At 35.5% G+C, this 9,391-nt stretch overlaps 1 pseudogene; it reads right to left on the reverse strand.

Annotated features, from left to right (window-relative positions):
- Nucleotides 1-633: 633 nt before the first annotated feature.
- LOC123394322 lies at nucleotides 634-4,907 on the reverse strand (annotated as a pseudogene).
- Nucleotides 4,908-9,391: the final 4,484 nt, after the last annotated feature.

Genomic DNA, 9,391 nt, shown 5'->3' on the forward strand with positions numbered 1-9,391 from the left:
TTTTAAAATATAATTGTTTATAGTGCACATTTATGCCACATTTTCCAGAGTAAAACAGCTTTATAAGTGCTATGTTCTAGTTTTGATTTTTCTCCCCTACATCGGTGACTGTGTAGCATATCTAATATTAACAATGTGAAGTATCCATCCAAATAAGTGTCCTAAATATCTTCCTCATTTAACCTAGCCTAACCTAATTTAATGTAATTTATTGATTCATTCATTTTAGCATTTACTAGTTTTTAACTATATAAAAACAAAGAAGTAGAAGTGAACACAATCCCACCGTCTAGAGAGCAATGTAGAAAAGTCAACAAGTAGACAACTGCTTCCAACTATCTCTTCCCAGTGGTAACCACTGTTAGCATCTTACTCTCTGAGTCCAGACTTTCCTCACTCTCCTCCCTAAAAATACCCAGCAGCTTTTTGGACATATAGCCAGATTATCTAGTTTTATCTAAAGAATACCAACTTGATTGTCAGCTTTTTTTTTTCATGTTTCAGATATTTATTAGTCAGTGTAAACCCCAACACAATACACCAACACAATTTTGTACATTTAGAGGGGAAATATTTCCTGGTTAAGTGGAAAATTGTGCAGACAGCTTCTGAAAGCCCTCATTCTAAGCAACTTTATAGTGAAACATGCCATTTAGAAGTCTGGACCTTTTTCTTCAGTTTGCTGTAATCTATATTCACTGAGTAGAACTTGTACTGATCATTGGGACCCAGTTTGTCTCAGGGTTCTGGGTTATTTTTTCAATCCCAACTGACATCTGGATTGAACAATGCCAGGTGCAAGATCATACAGCACTACTCCACTACCTCCTGCCTCAATAAATATGAAGAGGGGCTCAAGCTCAAATGCTTCTTGGCCTAACAAAGGATCTGGCATAATACGGTTGTGGCAGAGGCCTCCAGTCTGGGAGAAGAAAAAAGTCAACTTTGCAAGGGCTGGCATTAGGTAATCCCTACACCAAGCACTTATCAGCTTTCTTAAGTAAGTACATACACCCTCAAAGAATAACATGAGATACAAGCATTCCAATTCTTCATTAGACAATACAACAATCCCAAATTATCCATGTTTTTGAAAGTTTGGTTAAACAAACTGATTATCTTGTCCTTGAAAATTTGGTTAAATGAAGTGATATTTATTTGAAGGAGATACAATGTTTTATCATCTTACATAATCTTAATTTCTATGCTTACATCAAGTAATAAAAATTTCAACATATTTATTGCCTTAACTATTCACTTAATAATCTTCCTGTGGTTGCTTTGTAATCTCATGAGGCCAACATTCATCTTAGAGTTAAAGGAAACAGCTATTTTATTCTATCCTTCTTATTTTTATTAAAATATTTTTTCAGACATTATCTACCAAATCACTCAGCTGTTCCTACATACAAAACAAAGTGAAAAACACATTTTCTAACTTATTGCTGGGAGAAGTATGACTTCCCCTAAGCAAATGACAAGCAACTTCTCTGATAACAAAACTGTGTCCCCAACTACATCTTTCCAAATTTATTTCAAGAAAACTGAGAGCTAAATTTAAATGTAATTTATAATAACCTGATAAATCCTTATTACTTGCATATGTGTGTTCTTTTTTCTCTTAACTTGACTTTCCACTTTTATGTTTTCTCTGGACTTCCTTTTTACTTCTGCAGTAACATTTATTTTATTTAATTCTTATTTCAAATGTCTTTAATTCGTCCATAAAATATGTAAACAAAAAATAAAAGTATAAAATTATATAGGTAAGTAGATGCAGATAAATGAATGATAAAACTATTGTTTTCCCCCATTGAAATCTACTCTGAGTTTTCTATTTTCTCCCTCTCATCTACCAATTCCCTACTTTCTCACTGAAATGAAAACCAACAAAAAATCCCCAAGCTAAGAAAATATGATGTTTTTTTCTTAATCTTCAGAGTATGTCCATTCCACATTTATAAATAAAATTTCCACATAGCTCTTAATAAAGCCAGTGTGAAACTTTTGGTCAATTCAACCAAAGCGATTAGATCAGATCAAAAGAGTTAACAAAAAGAAGTTTAAGGGTAGAGTTCTGAGGCTAGGCCAGGCGGCTGAGTAAGCCACAACTGAGACCCTGCCGAATGGACAGAGCTCACAAAGGTGGTGGCGGTTCCAGTGGATCAGGTTAGGGCAGAGATCGACTGGCAGGGAGAAGAGGGACCCAGGCAGAGATTGCGTAACAGGAGAACCAGAACTAGGAAAATCTATCCAGGAAGCAGCTATAAGCAGCTATTATATAACCACAGCCATAATAAATTCATTTCTAAAGCCTTACATTAAGAAGCCAATTCTTAATCTTGTGAAGTAGTAGCACAGCATAATAAAAAGGCTGACCTGAGGGGCACCTAGGTGGCTCAGTGGGTTAAGCATCTGCCTTCGGCTCAGGTCATGATCCAGGGCGCTGGGATTGAGCCCCACACGGGCTCCTGCTCAGGGGGGATTCTGCTCGCCATCCCCTCTGCTGCTCCCCCTGCTAGTGCTTGCTCTCTCTCTCTCAAATGAATAAATAAAATCTTAAAAAAAATTTAAAAGGCTGACTTGAGTTTGTTCTCCCCACTCTGTCACTTACTAAATGAGTGACATTGTATCTTTCCTGGATTTCATTTCCTTATTAAAAAAAAGTAAATAATAATAACATATATCTTAATAATAACACATAGGTTATATAAGGATTATATATATAAACAAATACAATCATATATATTGCATATGTGTATGTATTTATTAATTTATTTAGGACACAGCTAATGATAAATTATGTTGTTTCTTCTCGTCTTTAATAGTATTGCTGGTCTGGGATCTGCAATAGAAAAATTAGAATTGCTTGCTTTGAACTTGGGTAAGAGAGAAGAAATGAGAACACAGCTGGATACCATTGAGTCTACAATCTATCTGTCCTTTAGAGTTCAAAACTGGTTATGGTTATGTCCTTTAGAGTTCAAAACTGCTTTTCTTCCAGAGGAGAGCTTTAGGAAGACATATTGAAATACTCCTATAAAATGATGTGATGGCTAGAATTTGTTTCAAAACACTCCAGAGGGTAGAAGAAAGTGATTGGGAGTGTAGATAAAACAAGATTTATAGGTCATGAGTTCAAAATGGTCGAAACTGAGTAATGGCTACAGGAAAGTTAATGATGCTACACTACTCTTGAAAATGTTTCAGTGAAAAGTTACAATAAATAAAACATACTACATAAAATATTGTATTAATCATAGATCAAATAAAAATTGAAAATTAAATCATAAAAGATAATTTTTTGCTGTAATATGCTATTTGTACAATTATTATTTTTACCCAGAAGTTACCTTTTAGAACTTAGACCAATAAAATTGGATGATGTATATGTTTTAATTAAATAAATATATAAATCTTTATAACATTTATTCTCATTTCCTACACATTCTATATATATATATATATATATATAGGTTTGTATATACATATATATATATATATTTTTTTTACTTTCAGTTCACATTAGTGGGATATTAGAAAGAGACAAACAAAAGAATTCAGAGTGGCTTTGTGATCTGACTAAATTGGCCCCTTGGTGAAAAGAATTAAATTAAGTGAAAGTAACAATAAAAAAAATTATTTTCTTGCCAGGTCATTACTAGAAAAAAGAGATGTGAGACTAATCAGGGAAAATGGCAAGAAACCAAGAACTCTGAAGAATAGGTGTTAAAGAAGGTCTGAGATAGAGCTGAAATAAGTTTAATAATTTATGTAGATGATACAATGAAGCTAAGAATAGGGAATGTGTGTGTAATAGAATCAGGTTAATTAGAGGGAGGGAAATGACTTTAGAAAAACACACTGAAGGGCACGTATTGCATGGAGCACTGGGTGTGGTGCATAAACAATGAGTGCTGGAACGCTGAAAAGAAATAAAATAAAATGGAAAAAAAAAAGAAAAGCACACTGAGTTCAAAATTGGAAGCAAAACTAAAGGAAATAGAAATGTAGACATTTTAGGAGAACATTCTGAGGAAAAAAATCAAATGTTAGGGGTATTGGAAATTTTTTGAAAGGTGACAACACAAAAAATGCCAGGCTGTCCTGTACATACAAAGGTTTGAAGGATTGATCATGGGCACATGGCACCTATTCCTGAACTCTTCGGGCCAGGGGTGGGTGAAAGGGCCAAAGTGCCATTGTTTAAAAGACTAAATGACCTTTCTGCAGTAAAGACACATTTCAAAAACTCCTTGGTACCTCTACAGCCGTGACTCCACCAATGGAAGATAATAACTCTACAAAACATAATCCAATCACCTCCTGAACCTTCAAATTGCATGTTACAGTTAATAGAAGTATTGATTCAATTGTCAGAGTCACTATGCAATTTTTCATTGAACAGAATCCTGGGTGGTGAGAAGTCTAAAGCTGAACACAAATGAATAATGCACATTTTTTCTCCATTTTGCAATGATATGGGGAAAAGCTTACCCTGCTCCTCACAAGCACACTACACACACACACACACACACACACACTCAATACCAACTCAACCCTATTGTTATCATGTCAGTTCCTACACTGATTAGTGGCAAAGGTTACAGTCTTTGAATTCAGGCAGATCTCAAGTCCTGTCTGAATTCTGCCATCCACTAGCTGTACCATTGCCGTCGTGATCCTTAATGTGCCACCTACTCCGTAGGATGGTTATAAGGATTGAATTACTGAGGCACATAATAATTTCTGGTATTGTTGGTTTTCTTGGGCTGCTGTTGGAAAGAAGGAGCCACTGATCCGATTCAGAAATGTGGTAAAGTGTTGCTGGGAAATCCTAAGGAAGAGCAGCTATAAAAGCTAATGAATGTTCTATACCTCAGCCACGTCTTGGTGACTTCAAGCATGTAGCCTAAATAGATCTCACTACAAATTAGCCACATGTTCAAAAACAGCAGAAATTTGTCTATTTGGTATGATTGGGAGACAAACTCAAATTATTCTTGTCACTCTGCCATATTACCTGAAATTCTCTCATTGGGGACAATTCCTTTGGGGAAAAGGTCATGAAGATAAGAATTGCATGAAGCTTACTTTTAATCCCCAGCACCTAGCACAATATCACACAAAGAGTAGGGGGTTAAAAATTATTCTTAAAATTTCATTGGATAAATATATATCACATATATACTGTGCTTCAGACACTGTGCAAGGCTTTGGGGAGGCAATAATGAACAAAATGGATGGAGTTGCTACACTTACCAAGTTTATGATCTAGTGAGTAAAAGAATTAACTCATTACTGGGGTAATAATAAAACTGTTTAGGGGTACCTGGGTGGCTCTGTTGGTTAAGCATCTGACTCTTGATTTCCACTCAGATCACGATCTCAGAGTCATGGGATGGAGCCCCGTATCAGGCTCCACAGCAGGCATGGTTGCTCTCTCTCCCTCTACTCCTCCCAACCCCTCCTCACATGCTCTCTCTTAAAAAAAGAAAAAACTTTTTAGAAATTTGGATCATGTGGCCTTCAAACTTTGTTAAGGCTTCACCATATATAATTGATAAACCTCCTGCTATAATTTAAGATAACTGCATTAACTACTATAAAAATAACAAATATGCTAAACAAAAAGACCTCGAATTTGTTTTTCTTAACATGCATTATAAAATGTCTAAAACTCTCCTCCTCCCACTCCATTCTTATTCCATTCACACAACAGCTTCACCAAATGAGCCAAATGTGATCATTATCAGGTGCTCTTCAGGATCATTTTCCAATTTTAAGATATGATCTTCTCTAGTACATATTCATGACTGAGTTGTCTAAGCAGAAGTTGGGGGATAGGAAGGGTGAGCTTAAGCAGAGATCATAAAAACCATTTTGAAACATAAATTGGAATATCATCTCCTCAAAGACCAGTAAAGGGTTTAATGTCAAAAGAAGAAAGCACTCTGTAGGGAAAAATTGTGAATGCTAAGGAAATGGACCAAAAGATTAAACGGTGTTCAATGAAAACCATGCATTGTTTAGAACACACTGAGGATTAAATTTATGGAGTTTGTACCTCTCATTGTCTTTAGATATTTTTTAATTCTGTAGAGATAGACATTTACTGGCAGAAAACATAGTAATCCAAAGAATTCTTGGTTATAGGCATGCAAATAAATTATGTCCAGTGGAGTTTCATTCGACTTCCTTCTCCACTGCTGAAGTCAGCTTTGCTTCTATTAAGCACATTTAAATCAGTCTTTCTGATGAGCTTCTGTATTAGTACCTAATACAGAAGCTACATATAATAAAAACTAAAATAAACAAGAGCACCGATGCTCTTTAGACTCTCCGTTGTACTTATTAGTTTTAACATCTTTTCCAGTCCCTTCATTAATTAATGAGTGAAATAAAACATATGACATGTATTCATTCTATATTTGTGTGAGTCATGATTGTATTCTTTTTCAACATCCATCCTTTACCACAAACCAAGTGTTCAATCCAAGTGAGAAATACCTATTGTGGTCTTAGTAACTCCTTTCTCTTAAGATAAGCAAAGACTGAGACAAGTCGACCCATAGAAATTGTTATTTGGCCTAATAAAAGAATACAGTTCCTATGAATATGGAATTGACAAATTTATTATTTTACCTCCCAGAAAAGAGTCAGAAAGGGCATTTCAAAAGTCCTGAAGGAACTGTGCTTTGCCTGTCATGGATAAATAATATTCATATTAGCTGCAAGCTATTAACCACAGGCTCATTTCAGGTGACGATGAGGAACTACAGGCATATAAGCCAGCATGTACTTATTATTGTATAGCTCTATTTAGAGATGTTTGTCTAAAGAAATGAGTCAAATTTTATTAGTTTACTAACAGAGATTTTACCTCACCGAACTTATGCCCATATCTAAGTTCCACTTCCTTACTTCTGGAAGTTACAAAGTCTACATTCATTTCAGTCCCTTTTTTGTCACATAATGAAGTCACTCCAAAAGTGGAACAGCATTTCTTTCTTTAATGTGTTCCTAACGTGATTTGTTAAATCTAAGATAATTTATGTTGCTGCTAAATTCCCATTATCATGTCATTATTCTTGGCTTGATTACTATAAAAATTGAACCTGGCTAATTACTTGAGACTGACTGCATGACAAGTCTGAGACAGTGACTCTACCCAGAGGAAACAAAGTATGAAGAAGACCCAAAGACACGGGCTCTGGGGCTCTGGAAAAATAAATCTTTGAGTCAGATAAAATTAAGATCAGACTTTTAAACACGGACCTTTAAATATAAACATATAAAGCATATAATTCCCAGATGTTACTGGTGTAAGTCTGAAGATTTGAAATGATATGAATAAAGAAATGGAGGTGAACACACTTAGAGAGATGTGGGATATGTAGTTAACAACCATACTTTTCTCATTATATTTAGAAGAAGCATATCCTCCCTAAAGGCTTGGAAGCCCAGTTCACTCCCATCTGCATCTGATTCTTAATCTATGTAATAAATAATAACAAGAAATGACTACAAGAGTCTTTCAGGCACTTTAAAAGTGTATATTTTGACGTGACTGGCAGTTCTTCATAAAAGTTCAAAACAATTAAAAAAAATTTTAACAGTGAATTTTGAAAGACAACAAAAGAAACACTTGAATTCAAATCTACCCAGGAAGAAAAATAAATAAATAAAATTTTCTTGTCATTTCAATCATTTTCTAAAAATCTAGCACAAGTCAAGAAATCACAGAAAGCTTAACGAAGTTCTCTAGAGCCTGAGTATATGGGATAACAACTTTGGTACAAAAACATCAAAGGATGGAGCAAGAAATCCATGAGCTGAGTGTTAGACAGGTTGGGTCTGAGATAGAATTTCCATCAGGTGTGTGAAAATATAGACCTGGAGCTCAAGAGAGATGTCAGGGCAGGAGACATAAAGTTGAGCTCTGAAGCCATAAAAATAGGTACATTCAAAATTGATGGCATATTGGAAAGGGAAGCCCCTGAGAGTGAACACTGAAGAAAAATACAAAATAAGAAAGTGAAAAGAAGTGGACAAGCCATGCAAGAAGACTGAAAAGGACTAAGAAGTAGGAGGAAGAGTCATTTCACAATTCCTACCGTCAAAGAGGGCAGAGATTCAAGGACCATGGACAGTGAAGGCAGAGTTGCAACCAAGTGCCACTGAAGCTGACAAACACATTCCACAAAGTATATGATAATGGAGAGCTTCCATGTCTCACTCCAGTCCCTCTTCCTGAAGTTGAAGAGAGTAATTCTGTATTTCCATTCTAAAACAAGAGCATGTAACATCTTTTTCTCATTTGGGCAAATACATGTGAACACCTGCGCTTTCCTGCTGTACAATATCAACCTGGGATCCCCTAAGAAGTTTTCTGTCTCTCTCTTCTTGTTTGTTTGTTTGCTTATTTGTCTCAGAGCAGGTTTCAATTAGGAAATGGGAAATTGAGATTAGAATTCAAAGTGCTGCAAAAACCATGTAGCTAAGAGCCACTTGGATTAGAAAATAAGAGATTTGTCTATGAAACACACCTAATGTGGCTATCTACACTTATGTAATGTATATAAATATATAAAAGATTCCAGGTTCATTCATGGCTAGCAAATAATGAAAGAAACTATCATATCACAAATGTTAAAGGAGCTACATATAATAAAAACTAAAATAAACAAAAATTATAAAAATATATATATATGGCAGTAGTTATGTTTTGGGAAGGATGAGAAGCAGTTTTTTAAAAAGTAAAACCCAAAAGCTTCTTCACAGTTTGGTGGTAGAGTGAGGTAGTTAGCAATCCTGAATAAAATGAAATCCCTGAGTTTAGTCAGGCTCCTGGTAGACATTTACAGAGCACTATTTAAACAGACAGCTGGTTCTTACACTACTTAGCTGCCGTTTATTCCCAGAATCTTCTTCTTCTGGCCAGACCCCCATCAGATCCGAGCAGTGCTTGCTCATAATTATTCTCCAGGCAACTCCACACAGAGAGCTAGAAACAAGAGTCTCAGTGGAATAGCGCTCTCCCGATTTAACATATGTCCCCTTTGGTCTATCTGTAAACCGTCCCGTAACAGTTACAAACACTGCATTGTACCAAAGAGTCTCAACAAAGCTTCAGGTGCACACAGGTGCTTTCTCTTTTCTTTCTCTTTAAGTCAGGGTGGAGGGAAGAGTATAAGGTCAGGAGATGTGAAGGGGTGCTCCAAGTACCACTCTGAGACCTGGAATGTTTCCCAAACAGAAAAGAATAGAAATCAATAGAGAAAGGAATTCTAAAGCAATTGTGCTCTTTAAAAAAGACATACAAAAAACCATAGGGGAAAATAACAAACCAGTATTCAATTCAAATCCCTCAAGGGATTAACATAGGTAA

The sequence above is a fragment of the Mustela putorius genome, unplaced genomic scaffold (assembly GCF_011764305.1).
Source record: "Mustela putorius furo isolate JIRA1106 unplaced genomic scaffold, ASM1176430v1.1 tig00003834_pilon_pilon_pilon, whole genome shotgun sequence".
Lineage (NCBI taxonomy): Eukaryota > Metazoa > Chordata > Mammalia > Carnivora > Mustelidae > Mustela > Mustela putorius.